This window comes from Amphiura filiformis, chromosome 13, assembly GCF_039555335.1.
Source record: "Amphiura filiformis chromosome 13, Afil_fr2py, whole genome shotgun sequence".
Taxonomy (NCBI): Eukaryota; Metazoa; Echinodermata; class Ophiuroidea; order Amphilepidida; family Amphiuridae; genus Amphiura; species Amphiura filiformis.
This window is the reverse complement of record NC_092640.1, coordinates 7,819,633-7,835,500: the sequence shown is the minus strand read 5'-3', so window position 1 is coordinate 7,835,500 and position 15,868 is coordinate 7,819,633. Positions and strand designations below refer to the sequence as shown.

Genomic DNA, 15,868 nt, shown 5'->3' with positions numbered 1-15,868 from the left:
TTTCATTCAAATGATTAACCCAAACTTAAATTGGTATAGAAAGCTGGATTTGTTCTGAATCGAGTTATGCCTATCCATTACTAGGCCAATCAAATTCAGGAATCACCCACCACTAATTGCGACAGAAACCAATTAATCACCATTCATTTCAAAGAAGTATATTAAAGTCCCATAAAGTCCAAGTAGTGGAATAATGCCTAATTTGTATAAATCTAAAATGGCCGCTTATGCAGCGGTTTCAAATTTGATCAATTGTTTTTAAAAGCCGTACCAATGTATTACTTTCATTGTAACGATTCAGAAAGAGTATAGTTTGACCTATCTCCAATATACATTTCTTGAGTTATGGGAGAAAATGTCAAACGTCAAAATTTGGATTCCACAGGGGGAGGAATTTGACAGAAAATGCTCTGATATTGATAAAAATGCTCATATTGCTCCGCTTGCAGAAATATTAAAAAAAAAAATAGTTTGCCATATCTCAGGTGGTTTGTTACCTTGGCAACATGACAAAGAAGATCGCATTGAGCCCTGTTGAACTTGACCTATTTTGTGATGTTACTTATGTAACAAAACACCCAAAACAATGCAACTTTTCTCATTTTGATTTACTTTTGCTAAAGGAACAATTTGAGACCATGGATTAAAACTGGAGCATATTTCCAATGTAAATGACTGTGGACCCCAATATTTGACCTTTGACACTTTTACCTATAGCTCAAGGACTGTATGTCGACTACTGGTCAAGCTATACATTTTCTGAATCCTTATGATGAGAACAAGACATTGATTTGGTTTTAAATAAGATTTGACCAACTTTGGATTTATGCAAATTAGGCACTGTTCCACTACTTGGGACTTTTGGGGACTTTTGATATTTTCTTTAATATACCTCTCTGAAACGAATGGTGATTAAATGGTTTCTGTTGCAATTCAAGGCGGGTAAAGCCCTTATTTTCCTTAATTTGATTGGCCTATAATTTATAGTTTGACATCCGATTCCAATCTAGGTGGCAGAGGTGTGCTGTCAACCAAACCCGCAAAAAAACAAAAACATGAATAGATAATTAAGACCGGGCTGGGGTAGCGGTTTCTTCATTTTGTACCACCTGGCTCAAGCCCCAGCCGTCTCAGACGACTTTTATGTTGCATTGTGTTTTCTCCAGATGTTCTGATTTTCAACAGCATGCAATCTAAAATTGGTTTTTCTTACCGGATTGTATTGGTCTGCCTTGTCTTCCATATTGAATATGATAAACAAAATTGTTTGTCTGTTTGTTTGTTTTTTGTCTGTTTGTTTGTGTGTGTGTGTGGGTGTGTTTGTTGGTGGGGGCGGTGTGTGTGTGTGCTTGTTTGTTTGTTTGTTTGTTTGTTTGTTTGTGTCAATAAACATGACAACATTCAAAACATTCAAAAATAATTTGCAATGACTTTTGCAAAACATAAAAATAGGGGCATCTCTACATTAATATGAAATTAGGACTCCCAAACTGCACAAATATTTTAAAACTAGGCTACAATCATTGAAATAATGAGGCGACAGACTTTTTATGAATATTGAACTTTACGTTTAGTATCAAACTTAATTATGTCTCCCCGCCCGCACGTTTATTGAGCGTACACGACCTATCCATATTTTTGATTAATTCTCTCAAATTTCAGTTTGCGTTTTCCGCATACACACAAACTAAGAGAGAATATAGCCTTTTAACCCAGGCACAAACCGACCAAGTACTGCGGGTCGGAGTATGATAACCCTAAGACGAAACTTAGCATTTCTTTAAGAGTGTCAACATTATGATTGCTATATTTACAATTATTAAATGACATAATTACATCACAGAATACTCTTTTTGAAGTCGTTTAGCTTCTTGTCGAGTGATATAACACAGTTGGATGAATCAATAATTATTAATTAGTTAATGTGCGGTTTTAAATGTTGCCCCTGTCATACATGAACACAAACTACACTGAATCATAAGCGCCAGCAATTTTTCACATGTCAGTTTAATTTTTCTATTTAATTGACATTGTATTCCCTGAACTCATTAAAGTCTGATTTAATTTAAGTTGCTAATTAATGATAGATTTACATGATTTTAACGAGTTTCTAAACTAAATCCATGTTTTCAAAATTAGTGACCTATTTCTAGCCCGCATGTAATATAGCAAGGCGAGCAGAAAAAGGCAAAACGAGTTAAAATGCGTTGCGTTTGAATTCGTTTTTTTTTTATCAATATTGTGTGTTCATGGAGCTCCACTATTCAGGTTACAAGAAAACAATTATCGAATTATCAGTTTAAAATACAAAATACGTGAACAGAGAAAATCAAAGAAGAAATACGATTTTGCTGCACTAAGTTAACGGTTCCTTTTAGTTAATATATTGAGTTTTTACTATGTTAAGACGATGTGTGTTTTTTGCTTGTTAGAAGAAAAAAGTGGAAGCGGGATACGTAATAAGAATATCTATCGTATTTTGCATTGGATTAATTTGTTAAACCAGGGATTAAAACGGGTATAAAAACGTGCTGTTTTTTTCTATGTAAATCCTATTTGGGACTTGCAAAACTTTCAAAAAAAAAAAAATTCTTGGAACAATGAAATAAAATTCACAATTTCCACCTCTTAGAGTCTGATCAGCACTTAGAAACTTGCTGTTTTTCTGTGAAAAACCTATTTGGGACTTGCTAAACTTCTAAAATTAATTTTCTTGAAACAATGAAATAAAAACAAAAATATATAGAAATTCACAATTTCCACCTCCATTTGGTCGCTCAGCCTGATCAGCACTTAAAAACCCTTAAAGCTATATATTGCACTTCGTGTCAACCTGTTTTTGACAGCTTCTTGGCAATTTAACACTGGATATCAATTGTAAGTATTCTGTGAAAGTGTTTGTATTCTTTGAAAGATTTTAATGATAATAATGATTTATAGATGAAATTGCCTTTGGCGACAGTAACGTATGTCAGGTTTTGTGTTGTGTTTACTTTAATATACGCTGTTTTGATACACACTGAGTTGTCCTAATAACCCAACCCATATTTCACATCTACAAACACTTCAAGAAATATATAATGTTGAAGTCAAATAATGTTCAAAAGTATATTCTCAGCGGTTCCTGTGCTCAGGCACGAAAAACCGTCCTTTTGGAGCGCAAAAGCAAAGTGATTACTCCCAACTCAAATAAGTGTGTCAACTTTGGACTTTATCAATGTATTAGACCCCAGGTAAAGGATTGCTCCTTGTCGACCATTGGTCCTCCCTTAGTTTTGCGCATTTTGTCCCACGCCTTTAAATTTTTTGGTAGCAACGTAACTTGCAGTCCCTTCCATGGACCAATATGCTAATTGACTTCATCATGGCATCATTATTGATACTTGCACATCCTTAAATGATTATTGATTGATTTGAATTATCGATTACATTGGTCTTACGTAATACAATATAGCTCAAAACTTATCCAGGTGTCCTAATATTTTGTTATACTCGAGATAAATGTGAGTGATGTTCGGTTTATTAATTGGATTTGTCGTGGTTTGTGTTTGTTTCTTTGTTTATTTGGTTACATGTTGGTCTTTCAAACGTTATATTATTTTCAAAATGGTTACATTATTTTCAAAATGGAACATTTATTTTTCATAGTGTTTAAATCGGTTTAAAAAGTGAAAGCATGACATGAAGAATGAAGCATCTGTACTTGAAGTTTAGAATAGAGATATATTCCCTCGATGTGTGACAAAAAATGACCACTCAAAGTGTTTGTTTTCTTCGATTAGGGTTGTCACAACGTCAGAAGATGTCTATAAGTGCCCATAAGTGGTTTGATAGTAAACATGTATCAAATTTCAATCTCTTGTATTGCTCAAAACTTGTCAATTGGCTTGGTTTTGTTTTTGCAACCACTTTCTGATGTTTTTGGAATAAGTACGTAAATTCAAATTGCTAATAAAATTCGAGCATAATAATATTAACTATTAATTCGTAATGATTGCTTTTAAAATAATGCACTTATTTAACAAAAAATATTTATAAACAAGAAAAGCCTTTTCTTGTTTAAACATTTTTAACATTTTGTTGAGCGGCCGTGTGTTATTTACCTATTTGTCCTAAGCAAATCTCATCAAAGGGACCACTGAATCGTTACTAGGTATGTTTGTAATGGCTATTAGCATAATTTTAGTTTTGAACCTAATTTGCAGTTTTGAAAATAACTCTATAAATTTTATGTAATTCATTTTATGTTTTCTATGACACATAAATTATTACATTGCATGATATAAACCCTCACTACATCCATTCGCGTCCTTGCGCTTTGACTTATAACAGAATCGCTGATTTTGATTATTTCGTACTATCTTTTTTTCTGCAGTTACTGCTAATGGATTCAACCAATTGAATATAAAGAGTAAAACAGGTGTTTACGTCATTATTTCTAGCATTGGTACTTTTACATCTAATCGCTTCCAAAAACATCTTCAACACACCTTTCTTTCAATGAACCTTTCAACTGTTCATAAATATATAAATACATCCGTTTTAAGGAGAAAATATAACATTGCGATTCATTAAGCAAAAAGACAAAGTGCCATTGAATTACAAAGCAATTTATGACGGTATTATTTTATAAAAAGAACTTAACAGCCCGGAGGAAATATTTACTCGCAAATGGCTCATTATTATGGCTCAAATTATGTACTTAAAACGATTTTCAACAAACAATCGTTAAAAATGACTTTTTTTCCAAACTGTTGCGAATGTGGGTCGTGTGGTTCTTGAGTTATGTTGTTAAGAGGATGTAACAACTCTTTTGTAAAACGTACATAACTCATTAACAGCAATAATCGAGCAAGTTTTCAAAGTATGTGTTTTGTAGAATGGACTTTTGCAAAACATCGAAGTGTTATTTTTCAATAATATATTGATTTGGACAATGACAGTCGACTTTTTGGCTGCTGCGACCAACAATACCACATTTACTCTTAAACAGGTTGAATAACGAATACATGTTGCATGGACTATTCGACGTCGACAAAAAAAACCAATATGAATTCTGTATTCGCCGATTACAATAGCAATGAGTTTACGCTATTTTTGAATGTATTGCCCTACACTAAACGTTACCCTGTTCCTCTTCACCGCATTTTCAATGAACTGTAATTCTATAGATGAGGTGACATGTGTTTACATTTGATACGCCCTCTGTTGGTCTGTGATCAAAACTGTCAGGCAAAAAACACTATAGTTTACATGGAAGAAGTTGATTTTTATTCATTAACTTTGGTTTCAAAGCAAATAATACTAAAATTGTTATCAATCTTGTTTATAAATGCATCAAGCTATATACATAATATCACACAAAACTTCAAAGGTTTTTAAAAGTTGAGTTTTAAAGAGATTTATGTGGTCTGTCATAGACACTCCTATGTTATTTTCCCTGACTTTAAACAACAGAAGGCGGTCTGAATGTAAACATGTGACATCATAGGTCAACTCATCTATAGATATTTCACATTATCATATCATGCTGAGTCCAAGTATGTTTCAATCTCACTTGTAAGTGTGTCTTTGAAATAGCGGTATGATTGCACACATTATACAGGTGATGAGTGCAACCTGCTTATAGTGTCAGCCAATACATTCAAAAATAGTTTAAACCCATCAATGCATGGTAATTCATGACTTATTCCTGTTACATCACTACTTCTATGGGGAATACTCGCTTCAGCACTAAAGAATTGTGATAACTAGGAATCAAAATCAAATTATATCTAATATGTCGGGCAATACATTCAAAAATAGTTTTTAAACCCATCGCTATGGTAATCATTCCTGTTACCTCACTGTGAAGTACGGTGAATACTCGCTTCAGCACTAAACAATTGTAATAAATACGATGCATCACCAAACTTAGCGACGCGTCGTTTATTTCAAAATCATATTATAACTGATATACGATGTATGGTAACTTTCATTCTTAGTCAGTGGGAGTGGTCTAGTTCGTAGACACATTTCTGATTGGACAATCGCATGATTTCGGGTGCCGTCTATCAGGCCGTAGACGACCCCACGTCATCATGCGTCTTAATAATGCGTAACACGCGTGTAGAGGTGCGCGTATGTATCGCGCTGGATGCGTAGACTAGTGCGGAATACGCGAACGCGCTAGCAATACGCGCCACAGAATACGTGAAGTTGTAAACAAGTTTCGTTCATTTTATAATGAGGGGAGTTTTTATGACAGTAATTTAGTTTTTGCTTTAAAAAATTGTTTACAGTTATTAAAATAATATTTAACTGACTAAGAATGAGAATAAACGATAGGAATTTTTATTTTGCCTATCCTCTACCTATGATAGACGACAGGCAGGTCAATATTTTTATCGTAGTGGATACCGGCTGCGCCGGCATCCACTACTCAAAATATTGGACCTGCCTGTCGTCTATCACACGGTAGAGGATAGGCAAAATAAAAATTCCTATCGTTTATTCTCTAATTCCATCCACCAGTGAGGTTAACGATTGGTACACATCGTAAGTAATATGGATTTATAACGGAAAGAGCAGTATGATTACACACATTATACAGGTGATAAGTGCAACCTGTTTATAGTGTCAGCCAATACATTCAAAAGTAGTTTAAACCCATCAATGCATGGTAATTCATGACTTATTTCTGTTACATCACTACTTCTATGGGGAATACTCGCTTCAGCACTAAAGAATTGTGATAACTAGGAATCAAAATCAAATTATATCTAATATATACGATGTATTGTAACTTTCATTTCATTCACTAGTGAGGTTTACGATTGGTACATATCGTAAGTAATATGAATTTATAACGGGAACATATCGTTGCGATGAGTCAAATCTGACGAAACAAAAAAATGGCCAACAGGTATGATTCAAGTTGTTTTTATTCTTGCGTATTGTATTATTATAACCTTGGACGATTACAAATCAAAGTGATAAATTGCCGTAGGCTATTTGATAGATGATTTTTTTCACTAGGAAAAGTTATAAATCTTAAGATGGCTGCTACTATGTACATGCGGATATCAGTTGGTTGACAGGGGCGTACCGGAATAGCAGAGCCAAGGGGACATCTAAATATCCCCACTGATCCGGTATTAAAAGTATGAGGAAATGCGAATAATCTAACATATAGCTGGGATAAAATGAGGATAATTGAGGCATTACCGCGGCAAAGGAAGACGCACATTACAACTTTTGCTCAATTTTGTCCCTGTATATTGAGCCGGGGTAAGTTCACTTCAGTCCACACGCCTTTGGTGGTTGGATGGTATTACAAATTATGGATCCAATATTTGTTTGTTTTATTTCTTCTTTAACCAGGGACACTGAATCAGTTGAAAACAAAATTAATCATCTGTTCTTCCTTTAGGCCAGGTTAATGTACAATCTTAACTTATAAATGCTTTTTATTTCATTTGAATCCGATTTGGGGGTTGGAATAAAGTGGAATACACGCAGGCGAAATTTGAGGAAATTGTCATATTTTACTATCCGTTTACATGCGTTGAATTTCTTACTATTTTATTGTTTTCAGTTGATTGTTATAAATTTTGTGAAATTAAGCTGTGCATTTCCCCCCATCTTCACTAAAATTGAGTGATTAAAATTATTTCATATTGTGTGACACATATATTAAACATTTTTACGAAATTCAATGTTTCTAGACATTAAACCTCAGTTGCAGTTAGTTTGTCGTATGTTGTTAACAGCTTTTCCTGTATATCACAGTTCAATGAAATTTGGCATGACTGTAGAGGATACATATCTGCAAACTCAGGACTAGAAAAAAATTACTCACGTTTGAAAAATAAAGTGATTTTTGATAGCTTGAGTTGTGTGACAAATATAAGTGAGATTATGTATGTTTGTAATGAATCGTTGTGCTAATCCTGGAACTTGGGGTGGAGTGTTCAACAGAAAGGTTGATGCCGAGAAATGGCAGGCTGACTTTAGATATGTAAAATGTGAGTTTGATGGCCTGGTGAGATTCATTGAAAGCGTTAATAAAGTTCATAACATCAGTCGCAAAACAAGTTCCTGCTACACGCATTAAACTCGCTGCACAGCAGGATTGTGATAACCAGGGTGCATTTTTCCAAACTTGACGATGCGTCACTAATCTCAAAATCCATCGCAAATTATACACGATATATCGTAACTTCTATTTCATTTAATAAAGAGGTTTACGATCAGTACACATCGAAAGTAATAGGAGTTTATAACGGGAACACATCGTAAAGTTAAGACGAGTAAAAGATTGAACCAAACAAAACAATGCTCAACATATACAGGGTGTCCCTGAAAGATCTGTATCGTCGGAAACTGAATTGTTTGGGTATTTTAACGGCACAACTACACATAACTAAATAACTGGTGTGGTTGAGGAATAAATCAGCTATTGCATACTTTTTGAATTTTGACAGTAAATTGACCACACCGTTCCTGAAATATAAGAATTTGACGAAACTTACCCTTTTCAAACCTTTCCACGGATTCAAATATCAATCGATGATTTGTATTCGGAGTGCTAATCACTGCGCACCATCAGCGCATGAGGTGTCTATTGTCATTGATAGATATTTAAATCCGTGGAACGGGCTGAAAATGAGGTAGTTTCCTAAAATTCTTTTCTTTCAAAAACGAAGCAGTCAATTGTCGAAATTCAAAAAGTGTGTGATAGTTGATATATTCCTAAACCACATCAGTTATTTGTTATGTTTGGTTTATGCGTTTATTCTTGGGTATTATCAGTGGCGGCGCTACAATGGGCAGGGGCATTTGCCCCCCCCTCCAGTTTGCCCACAAAAACCCAAAATTACGTAAATGTCCACTTTTGCGGCAATATTGCGCACAATTTGTCGATTTGCCCCCCCCCCCCCCCGAAATTCACTTTGCCTCCCCCCAAAAAAATTCCTGTTGCCGCCACTGCGTATTATGTTTTATTACCGTGGAACATCAATCTCTCATCAATGAGCCCCGTGTTTAAAACACAACGATTATAAATCAAAGTGATAACTTGCCGTAAGATATTTACTAATCCATATTCTTAAATTCTGATCAAGGGAATTCCTAATGTATTTTACAGCGGTAAAAATGTACAAACATTGTCGGATTCCATCAGTGTTTTCCCGAGTGATGGCAAGAAATCACACATGTTAAAAAATCTGTAATTCTGATATGTTTTTTCTATTCCCTGTAGGTCGTCGATTTCAATCGCAAGACAAGCACGACATTGTTTACGTAAATCAAGGAGGGGATAATTTATAAGATAATTAAATGATATCACGATGCTATTGATCCATTGCCTATTATTCCATCAATGTGTAGCATGTTTGTTATCTAAATCAATTGTTTTAATTGTAGAAGTGGAAACTTAAACAGGAGAATGTTTTTAGTTGAGACTTTGTTTTTCTCTGAAACGAATGATTATAAAGTATTTTTAAGGAATGTGCTCCATTTACCATTGCATTTCTTATCCCGATTTTTTAAGTACATGAGAATCTTAATTGATTAACATTAGTAAACTTGCTGCTGCGTCAATTCATACTGATGATTCTGAAGGAATTCACTTAAATAAAAATTGTAAATAGATTTATGATTGGTGAGTTTATAGCAGGAACATATCGTAATACGGTACGACGAGAAAAGAAATATCGTAATACGGTACGACGAGAAAAGAAATATCGTAATACGGTACGACGAGAAAAGAAATATCGTAATACGGTACGACGAGAAAAGAAATATCGTAACAGTACAACATTATTACGCTACGATTGGTTATAATGTTGGCACTGTAGTGGCTATGCTTATCTTAAAATCGAAATTGCGCATATCTAGCAGTTAGTTGCCCAAACAAAGAAATGACAAACAGGTAATGTAAGATTCGTCTTGTTTTGTTCTTGCAAACGATGTAATGCAGGAATATCCATCTCTCTGGACCCGCATCAAAAACACAACGATTATAAATCAATGTGTTAAATCATCAGTGCACCTAAGACAGAATATATATGACTGCAAACTGTAACCCCCAGCCAGCACTTGAAGTCTATGGTAGTGCATGTACCATCAACCATGGCACAGACTTCGAGTACTTGGGTTCTAAGATAAGCTCTAGTGTTGGAGACCTAAAAAGAAGAAAAACACTAGCCTGGGCAGCTTTCTGGAAGCTGGAACGCCTTTGGAGAAGCCCATCCATGCCAATAGAAAAAAAAAATCAAGCTGTTTAAGACAACTTGTGTTACTGTCTTTCTGTACGGGTGTGAGTCATGGGTAACCAAGGACGTGGAAAACAGGATCTATGCCTTTGCAACATCTTGCTACAGAGTCATATTAAACATCAAGCGTGTGGATCGGATTCCAAATGAAACCATCTGCAATCTGACCAACACCACTTCACTGGTTTCCAAATTCAGGATTCATCAACTCAAATTTCTCGGCCATATACTGCGTCTTGAAGACGACGATCCTGTGAAAGAATATGCCCTTTATATTCCACCACATGGGAAGAGGAAACCGGGATGGCCGCGCACACTGTACTTACAGTATGTCCAGTCCCTCCTGGGAGATACTGAAGGAATGTTGCAGCCAAACAAAATTGTTTCGCTTGCCCAATATCGTAGTTTGAGAATAATAGTTTGAGAAAGTTTGTAGTTGCCTGCTCCACAGCCGACTCATGATGATGTAATAAATTATCGTTAGCTATTTGTTAATCCATATTCTCACAATAATTTCAAATGTATTTTACAACTGTAAAATATACAAACATTGTCGGAGTCCTTCGAATAAAATTCGGATCGAATAAAATCACGCTTTTTAAGAAATCTACAATAATATTTTCTGATGTTTCTTTTTCTATTCCCTGCAGGTCGTCAATTCCAATCGCAAGAAAACCACGGTAGAATAAGAGACAATCATATCTATGATAATTATGATCTCTTGGTGATATTTGTAAAAGCTCTGTTATCGTATATTCCATCGATGAGTTGCATGATTGTTTATTACATTAATTAGTTCTTTTTGTGTTCATAATGCACAAGTGGGAACTAAAACATGAAATGTTTTGGTTCCTTATTTTTTTCTCTCGAAAAATTTTAAAATATGTTCCCCGTTTTGCTCTTACATGTTTTTAACCCCGATAGTGTCGTTCAAAACGTCTGAAGCATGACATTTTCACATTAAGGCACGTCGGAGGGGAGTATGACCTAACCATGCTAGCAGTATTTGGACTCATAGGGAAAAGTCAAGCTGACACACAAGAGGAATGGCAGTACGGTCCGACTGCCTACCAAGGAAACATTGCTTGGCCAGACAGCACATTTGCCTGCACAGGCAATATAGACTTTGGTAACTCTTCCGAATTTGGCAGACTAAGCCCTACATTGTTCATTGAGATTTTATAAAAGATCCGGATCTTCCGAATGACCTTAAAAGTCTTGCACCGATAATTTTGCAGTATATTTCTACAACATTTGTCAGCAATATTTCAACATGTTAAGGTTGAACAATTTGATTTAAATATTCTAATGGAGCTATATATACACTCAACTATATTCAAATATCATTTTTAAATCTTTTATTTAAGTAAAGGTCTAAAAATAAATACCACGGTTTTAAATGTTGTTGAAATGATGCACAAAACTGATGTACCGTACTCAGTACCCGAATAATTTGTACTTTTTCATTTTTATGAAACGCGTATATACGGAGTAGTAAAGTAACCTTGAACATGTAAAAACGCCAAGCAAAAACACCACACATTCCTCCATTGATGACGCTGTTATTGTCTCGTTATGTCTGTAATGGATTTTAATGGATGAATAATATAGCCTCTTTCACGCCCAAGTTAAGAGTATAATATATAACTAAAGTAGAACAACAATTGTGCATAAGAATGTAACCCCGTACATACTCGTATAAAAATCATGGTTGAAGATAAAGCGGTAACGATCCATCCAATCTCAAGTACGGTCATCAAGTTCGAGAAAGAAGAAAAAGAAACAGACATGTTGAATAAAATATATTCAGACATTAACGACAAAAAATGGGATTAGAATAAATCTTGCTTCGTGATCCGTGGCTTGTTCTTATAAAAACCTGAAAGTATTTCGTGCAATACTGTTATATCAATTCTCCTATTTTACATGTTGAATGTAAACTCACAGCTTATTCTGCATGAAATATGGTACTAACACACAAGCAAGCAACAAATAGTGAAAATGACCTGAACAGGGAGGCCACCTGCTTAGCCCTCAAGCATTTCAAATCCAAAATCAAATTATCTCCAAAATTGTATTTATTCTGATGAAAACCTAAAATACATTTCCAAAGAATTTAACAAGATTTACGTTTCGCTAAAAACAATCCATGGACTAACCCAGTTTTTCTTATATTAGCATTTTTTGAACTTGAATAAAGGCGTTATAGCTCACGTAATGTAGTTTTCTGGAACATACACTCAAATGTTATTTTGTTTGTTCGTTGTGAAAAATAAAATGTAATCATTTGTATGGATGTATACTCAAAAGATGTTCTGGATACATCCTCAGCACAGACAGTTTGTCCACTCTAAAGTACAAAATGACAACCCGCGCGTTAGCAGTGCGTAGTGCAGGTATGCGTGCCTTCAAAGTCGGCACAATGTGTGCGTCCGCGTCGGTACTTTGTACTTCAGAGTAGATTGACTGTATGCATTGTTGACATTTATAATGGTACTTCAACCTACCCAATAAATTATTCATTATAACTCACTGACGCATGTCTTATATCCAATCGTTAGTATAAGGCCGCCATACCCTAGTCAGCAAATGATTTCTAGTAACCGTCGCACCCCTCTTATAAAACGAAACATTGAGTTACAACATTTTTCTGGAAGTATTTTAATGTTTTTAATTCATCTATCTGGTTTGATGCGTATAAACATAGACTAAAATGCTAAAATTAGTCAACTGCTAAATACCTGAATGACTGTCCTTCAAACGTTGATTAAAACAATTTCTGCTCAAACATTTATTATAGAAATAATAAGCCCAGCTTACCTGCACAAAGATCCGACTTTTCCCACTCCTGCTATCTGTGAATATTGCTGTAGTACACCTCTTAAAACGTAAAATTAATGGTCATGAGCAGCCAAGAAATCTTAATGTTAGTAGTAGACTACTTCTCGTCTAAATCGCGATAGGATTCCAGCCTCTTTATAAGTTATCCTTGCTTATCCTAGAGATCACAACTGTCCCTGCAGCTCGATCCGGTAGTGAAGAACTATAACACAAAGGTTTGGAGATTATAATTGCCTGTTTCTAAGAAAGTTCCAAGTACTTTTGCATGATATTAAATCTTACAAATTAATATTTGTGGTATGACATCAACTGTAGTTGTAATGTCTTCACAACATTCTCGTGTAAACACACTACGACGAAATGGCGCGAACAGATAAAAAAAAGTTGTGGCTAAATTCATCCGCCAATTACTAAATATGAGTGGGTGTGTAGTGAGTAAGTTGTACTGTATACTTCCGCTGCTTTAATAGTTTATCACCTCACCGGTAGCCACGACATATACCACTAGTTACCGGGGTTACGATCTAGTATGTTGCAGTGCCTCTCTGTCACCCACCTAATTTTTCCCGCTCACACTCTGACGTAGACACCTTGGAATATTGCAGCAGACGTTAGGATGGCGTTAACCAGGAGAAGTCACCCAGGTTACTGCGCAATTCAATTATGATCTTCTTACCATACCGTGTTGACTAAAGAAGGAGAATCGATTCGATTTCAAATGGCGCATTAAAAGCTCGTAGAGTACGATAGGATGAGATTGCGCATCTAAATCATAAGTGGTCAAAACTATTCGCACACGCGCCAACCACGGCGTTTCTATACAATGATACGTCGAGAATTTATTGAGTTGGGAGTAGTTCTTTATTAACGAACGAGGCAAAACCATTAATACGACGTAGAAATTATGAAATATTTGTACTTGTCATTTTTGTGTGACAGAAATCTAAAGATATAGGCAGAACATGTTTTTATCAGCAGTTGATCTGGATTCTACTTAAGAGATGGTAGCTCATGAATTGGATATGAGGTCAAAATATCTTGAACACGTTGAAGGACATTAAGATCCGTGATGTTAAGAAGGAAAGGAAATCACACTGGGGCTATCATTTGGAGTTGATGAAGTATAAATTTGAAATTGTGTATTTATATTTATCTTATTCATTTGAATCTTTTGTTTTTGATTTCCTGATGCTTTCATCGATGTGGAAGGGATTTTAATTAATTATTTGAATATGTGCGTGGGTAATTGTAGATGTTGGGTATGTTTATGTTTGGGTAATCATTTCTTCTCAATCATTACAGAGCTAACATAGCAGCATATGGACAATGAGATCATCTTACCCAAACAAATAGTGAAGCTACTCATAAAGCCTCATATTCATAAGATGATTTTACGTTTTAATGTATGAAACCTTGAATAAGAATTGATCATAAGAGGTTAATGAACTCAACTTGTCCGCGTTTTCAAGCAAAACCAACATGTAGTAAGCCTAACATTCATCATCGCTATCTACATCCAATTATATCACAACATTCTGTAGTTCTTTTGATATGTTTCTTTGTTAAAATGATGTGCAACAATAAACACTTACGTAAGAATCCGTGAAATGCCTACAAATGATCGAATTTCTATACTCAACACATACATAAAATGTCTCATTCCTTCTCTGCCTTATCAATAATACTAAAAAGAATACTGAGTCTTGCCAGTAATAAAGTAAAGCGTGACTACTATATAGGGGTTCGTGAGTGAGTGCTTTTACCGCACGCGGTATGCCCAGGTTATATGAACATCGTGGGAAAGCCCTTGAGGGGGCTGTATATCATAGCAAGGGGATAATTTGTTCTACGTTACGGGAAAAGCCTCACTAAATGCGCATTCAATTTCTTCAAAGGAAATCCGTGAGATACAAGCAGTGCGGTTAATATTTGCTTATAATAGGCAACCTTATATAGTATTGCACTGACATTGAAGACATTTACTGAGATGAATCACGAATGCACCAATCACTTTATATACAATGTATCACTTACATAATATGATTGCTACAGGTATATATAGCGCCCTCTTAAATGGAATAATTTAATTATCAAAATCTTTCAAAACACACATTTCAGTTCTAGTTAACAAAATTTAATTATTGAGTATGAATTCTATGATGTCACATGTAGTGTTGAGTTGTGGCAATTCTCAAAGTTGCTTTACTATCATCACAGAGGAGTAAGATAAGATAGAGCGCGTACCACCAGTCAAAGTCCCCGTGTATTGTATGCTACCAGTTCTCGCATATTCATGAGGGCCGATTGTTCGATCCTGCCGTGTCAAACAATCACGCCAGCGCTGCGTGCCTTCGCGTATACGCGATAGAGCGTTGTGTGCTTTCGCGATTACGCAATAGACCATGAAAATACGCGGTAATTGCGTAGCAATCTCGCCTGTCGCATTTCATGGAACAATCGGCCCTCATTATCGGATGAGGCGGAGACTTTGACTGATGGTACGCGGTCTGTTATCTCTTTCGTCCATGACTATCATATTTCATCTTTAAATATCTTAGTAAAGTGATATTCTTATCACCTCCACCATTTTAAGAAATTATAGTTAGTTTGTTTGATGCGACCATGAAATTAAATTATTTGTGTTATCCATCACGTGCTCATCACGTGCTCTATCGTTTATAGTCTCTTCAAATAAGACTGTCTGAGCGGTATTATCTAACGCGCCGTTTGTTTACACTGAGCATGCGTGCATATATATAAATTCAGGAATA

At 35.3% G+C, this 15,868-nt stretch overlaps 1 protein-coding gene across 1 annotated transcript in view; it reads right to left on the bottom strand.

Annotated features, from left to right (window-relative positions):
- Positions 1–13,835, bottom strand: part of LOC140167945 (uncharacterized) — a 137,658-nt gene extending 123,823 nt beyond the window's left edge. The window contains exon 1 of the mRNA XM_072191237.1: positions 13,077–13,835. The gene's annotated coding sequence lies outside the window, so the exon portion shown is untranslated. The remainder of the gene's footprint in view (positions 1–13,076) is intronic.
- Positions 13,836–15,868: the final 2,033 nt, after the last annotated feature.